Below are 6000 nucleotides of genomic sequence, written 5' to 3'. Positions count from 1 at the left end.
CCTTGCGTGTATTCCATTCCATTTAATTTCATGTTCACATCGGTTCTTTGAACGACTCTAAAGATAAAACAAACGATTGTCTATAGGGAATGCCATTGACTACATTTCTATGAAGTAATACTGTACAGTATCTACCAAATGCAAGGTCCAGCTCTTGTTTTGTGCTTATTAAATTGCTCCCAGTTGAGGCTTTTATTCAAATAAGAGTGAGTTGAAAATATAACAAGTACTTTAGGATGTGAATGGATAATCTTACGCTGGGGACAACAGCAGATAAAAAGCCTGCAAGTTTCTTTCAGATGAAATCAATGACAAACCGCACCAAATTTAGGTGCTACCAAACTTAAACTTGTCTAGTTCAGAAATACAATTAATTTCACCTGATTTGACTTCTTTGCTATAGCCAAGGACAAAACCTCAGCTCTGTAAATCTGAATAGTAAGCACATCACAGCTATTCAAACAGATCTTTTACTGAGATGCAGCTGTCTCATTTAGTGTCCAACGACTTTGAACTGGAAATGGAGCAGACCAAAGCAGAATCTAAACATGGCTTCTACAAGGACTGACCGAATGTGGCTGTCGTCACCTTCAAAGTACCTGATACAGAAGGATCACACTCACTGTCAGACAAAACCTCTTTGGAGAGGTGAACTGACTGCCCTGTTCACCCCCACTTTGGAAATAACTGCACTCATTTCCTACCTGCTCCCAGCAGTGTGGGATGGTGGGATAGCATCACACTTCCCACACTAAGCATCCCACCATGTCACTTGTTCCACCTAAACCTCAGTCCCAAAACAAAAGGGGAACTCGCTTCTGAACCCTCTTCACTTCATTTCAGATGTCTTATATGCTTGATCTCCAACCCACCCCCCACTCAGGAGAAAGATCCCCCGCTTACACCCTACCATCTTGTTGCATTCTGATGTTGTCATCAGCCTTCAGCTTGTTGTCCTCTTTGTACCACTGGGTCTGAACCTCATCGTGTGAAATCTCACAGACAAAAGATGCACTCCCATATTCATTCACTTCCACATCTTCCAGTGGTTTAACAATCTTGATATCTCCAGCTGTGAAACAGTAGAGACATATTTGTCAGGGTATTTCCAGAACTGAGTGCAGCATCTTTTCCTTGCACATATTTGCATAGAAAATAAGTAGGATTATGTTTTATTCTAAACCATCATCCATTCCTGAGTCATTTCTCTCTTCAACACAGTCAATGCATTATTGCCCTTGAACTTAAAGACAGACTTACTAGCTACAATGGAGCTCCCTGCAAACAGTTTTCATGGAAACCAGAATCTCATTTATTCTAAAACCTTTCAAGCAAAATTAAGGGTAGAAAAACAATAGAACTGACTGAATCTTTAAGGTCATTTAGTTCCAGTCCCCCTGCTATAGGCAGGGACACCTCCCTCCACACCAACTCTTCTCCTCAGGGTCAAGGCTTCTCTCAAATCATTCTCCTCTAAGCCTGTGCCTGTGCTTGGGATTGCCCTGACCCAGGTGCAGGGCCTTGTACTTGGCCACACTCAAGTTCATGAGGCTGCCAAGGGCCCACCTCTCCAGCCTGTCCAGGTCCCTCTGGGTAGCATCCCTTCCCTCTAGCACATCAACAGCACCGCTCAGCTTGGTGTCATCTGCAAACTTGCTGAGGGTTCATTTGATTCCACTCTCCATGTTGCCTACAAAAATGTTAAATAACACTGGTCCCAACACTACCCTCCACCTGGACACTCAGCTACTCACTGCAACTCTGAGTGTGACCATCCAGACAGTTCCCTATCCTGCAACTGGTCCATTCATCAAAACCATTTTTCTCCAGTTTGGTGACCAGGATGTCATGCAGGACGGGATCAAATGCTCTGCACAAGTCCCAGAAGATGATGTCAGTTGCTCTCCCATTATCCACTGATGCTGTTACTCCATCATGAAAGGCCACCAAGTTTGTCAGGCATGGCTTGACTTTGAAGAAGCCATATTGGTTACCACCAATTACATCATCTTTATTTTCCAAACTATGCCAAGGAGAAATAGACAGAACTCTACAATGTCGTGTCACTACAAACCTGTCTGAACCATTGGCTTCTCTGCATGCTCATCACTAGTCTCTCCTTAGCTTGTGTGCCCACAAACAATGTATGGGGAATGTCAGCCACAAATCTTACCTAGGGGACATCTTTGCTTCAAAATCCCTTGAACATCACACAATCCCTTTTAACTCTCCAGGTCTGCATTTATTTATGTCAGAATCAGGCCATATTTCTGTGCTGCTATATCCCTTTCCTTCTGAAGGGCCTGGATACAACTTGGATTAACCTCAGGAGAAGAGTTCCTGTATAGAATCATAGATTTACCCAGGTTGGAAAAGACATTGAAGATCATCAAGTCCAACCGCAGCCTAACCAGTACCCTAACTCTAAAAACCCTACACTAAATCATATCCCTGAGTACCACATCCAAAAGGCTCTTAAACACAACCAGGGATGGCGATTCAACCACCTTTCTGGGGAGCCTATTCCAGTACCTAAAATCTCTAGTACCTAAATCTCTCTAAAAGAGCACAGGTATTAATCTGACCAGAAAGGTTCCTGTTTATTCATAAAATGAGCCTTTTCTGCTCCATCTTGCATAGGCCACTGGGCACAGGGTAGCTGGGAGACCACAGAAAAAGTGGTTCTGTGAGCAATAGGGAAACTACTGCCTAATCCAACTCCTCCAATCTCTGCGCTCTGCCAGCATGTCTAAATAGGGTGGCAGATACACACAGGAGATAAATATTTCCACTTCCCTCAGCCAACACTGCTCTGAATTTCTATGGGACACACAGTTAGATGAAAAGGCATTTGACAAAGAAGGAAATGAAAGAGTTTAATCTGCTGTGTCATTCTCTCGGTAGCCAGAATAACTAACCCTCGCCAGTGTTAGTTCAAAGAATAGGCAGATTTTATCTCCTGACATGAGCAGTAATTCAAAGAAGCTGGTATATGATCCAGTATCCTGCATATTCACTGCAGGCAGGCAAAGACATTATGAGATAAGGGAGATCTACACATCACTTGTTATGAACACCTCATAAAGATAAAACCACACACAAGAGGAGAGTTTATGAAGAGGACTACTCTTGGACTACTTTCCAAGAGGCATCAATTAGTAACTCTCTTCGCTCATTTTACACACTACTCTACAGTGTCCTCCTGAGCCCCCTTACTCCTGTTGCCAACTGCTGATGCAGGGAATCCTGAGGAACCAAGGATTCATAGTTGTTCCATCAGTAGTCCTTGGTCAGCTCTCCCTCCCTGCCCCTTCTGTTTTGATCCCACTAACCAAATTTTAGTTAGTCTGAAAAGAGGATGGAAACCTCCGCAGCAATTAGTTTCTAAATATCTTGCAATGGGCAGCTTGTAGGAGCCCCATCTCAATGCCCACAGCACAGGAGGCAGGACTGCTTAGCCCATGCACTAGTGCATTTACCAGCACAGATGTAAGCCCAGATCTATGCACACCAAATACAGGCTCTCAGTTTGCACAAGGAGGCATCCATGGAGCTGAAGTATTAGACAGATATTGTGGTGGGGCAGCAGTTATTAAGACGCCAGACAGAAAGGACACAGATAACGTGGCAACTCAGCTTTACCATTATGACTGCTGATGGAACATCTAATTTCACTGCTCAAAAGAGAACTTCCATATAACTGGAAAGGATGAAATTCACAGGGGAAACCACACACAGACACACACAAAAGCAATACAAAGGAGATGAAGGATGGTTCACATACTAGTGATTCACTCTGAGACGCAAGCAAATGAAAGAGTATCCCCAACCATTTGCCTCCCCAAATGCTAAATATATAAACTCGTTGCTGTGATAACTCCGCCAGACGTGAGTCATACACTGTAAAACCTTATGGGGTCAATCAGTTTAACTTCATAAATTCATTACACCAACAAAAACAGACCATCGTGTCCAGGCAGGTTCATTTCAGCTCTTCAAAGCTGTTGGTAAAACTGCCTGAGAGCTGAAATGCTTACCAGCAAAAGCTAAAACCTGTAAATCAAATGTAATAGGCTGGCTTTGTCTACTGTATAGAAATGATGCCTGAAAAAAAGAAAATAAAAAAGAACGTAAACCAGAACAAATGGAATGGCTGCATAAAACAGCCAGTACTGAAACAGCAACCCAACCTGGTTGCAGAATGAGAGAGAAAATGAGAGTTCACCAAAGTCATGGGACAGGACACATGTTCATGTTCATGCTAACACTGAACCCAAGTGGCCACATGAGGACAGCATCTAGTAGGAAATCAGAAAAAAGCATCCTTTCAGACGTCCCTTGGGAAGGTGGAATCTACCAGGGCACAGCAGACCCGTGTGTTCAGTAACCAGTCTGATGCTTCAGAGCCTGGTGATGAGCTACAAACTGGGGCTTAACCAATGCAACACATGGAGGGAAAATCTGTCTTGAGCATAAAGAAGAAAGAGAAAGGTATACAAAAGGACTAACCAAGAAATGCCCAAACTGCCCATGAAGCATTTCTTCCCGTGGTGCAAAATACCACAAGAGGATTTATTTGCTCTTTCAGTTAAACATAAAATGAACCTTTAGGGTAGCTGATGTCTTGTCTTAGGCTGCTCAGCATGTGGATGTTCCCTGATCTTCATATTCACACTTGTGAATAATGAGACTTCTCTTATTTCCCTGGGAAGTAATGCCCACTTTTTTACTTTGACAGAGCTCCTTCCCATCCTAGAAGGGAAAATATCAAGTCAGATCTCCATTAGTCCTTCCATCTCTGCACTCAGCAAAGGGAGCCTTCAGATCTATGCTTAATTCACCCACTCCCCTAGAATTAATGGAACTGTGCTTACTGGAACATATGCTGAAGCTTAAGCACAGTGCAGTGTTTTCAACATGAAGGAATGGCTATAGAACATGCATAAATTCTGGCTGACCTATGACAGCTTAAAGCACTGCAGAGGACTGTTAACAAGCCTGTTTGGACATCACCTTGAATAAATGACGTTATCCCCAAGTAAGGGAAGGAACAGCTGAGCACCGGGGAGGTACACAAAGTGCCAGAGCAAATTCTCACACTGTCAGGTGCAAAGAAAACTGAGATTTCACCCCAAAAACCCAGTTCACAACAAGGCTACAAAATCCCGGCTGAGAATTTCTGTGTTAGACTTGAAGCTCAAGACTGTACTGTAGTTCAACCAACAATATTTTGTGCAGCATGACCTAAAAAGTTCACAATAAAACCAAAACAAACTTCAATTTCAACTTGATAAATGAACTCAGGACATAATAACAAAGAGTGCTGATCTGGGCAAATAAAAGAGCATAAAGAAAAGAGAGCAGTGAAAAAGCTATCAAGGAAAAGCTCAGACTCGCATCCCTTGGAAGTGAAATTAAAGGCTCTCATTCATTTCCAGAGAAGTCAGAAAGGAAAATACCATTACATGCCATACCTTGAACCACTTGACGTCCATGTTGGGCCTGGACAGCTCACACTCAAATGTGACCTTGTCCTTCTCAATGACGCTACTGTCTGCCAATGGTTTGCTGATTTTCACAGGCAATTCTAAGAAGGAGAAAGAAGAATGTGGATTTAGTTGGGAACTTAGTTTTGTTCATAACCAGGTCCATGGGTGCTGTTAAATGGATCCTTCCAGATGGAAAAAACATTTCAGGTGGCCTCCTAGATTTTACCCCTTTTTGTGTTGCACGCAAGACTGAAAAAAAAAATTACTTCTGCAAAGTTCTTCTTGTCATAAGGAAACAAATATTTGGGGAATGGCAGAACCAGGTAAAATTTTCCTTCACGTCAAGAAAGTATAAATTTCACTCTCATGCTCTTGGTGTGGTTTCTGCTATGATTATTTGGACTAATTAAGCTTCTCCCTGATGAAAGCCTAGAAGTATATCACAAGAAGGACCAACTTACCCGTGACCTTTTATTTGTCTTACTCAAGCATCTCCTCCTGACCAAAACTG

This window comes from Coturnix japonica, unplaced genomic scaffold (genome assembly GCF_054131305.1).
Source record: "Coturnix japonica strain WE unplaced genomic scaffold, WE-NBRP24 Scf041, whole genome shotgun sequence".
NCBI lineage: Eukaryota > Metazoa > Chordata > Aves > Galliformes > Phasianidae > Coturnix > Coturnix japonica.
Note: the sequence above shows the minus strand (reverse complement) of the source record.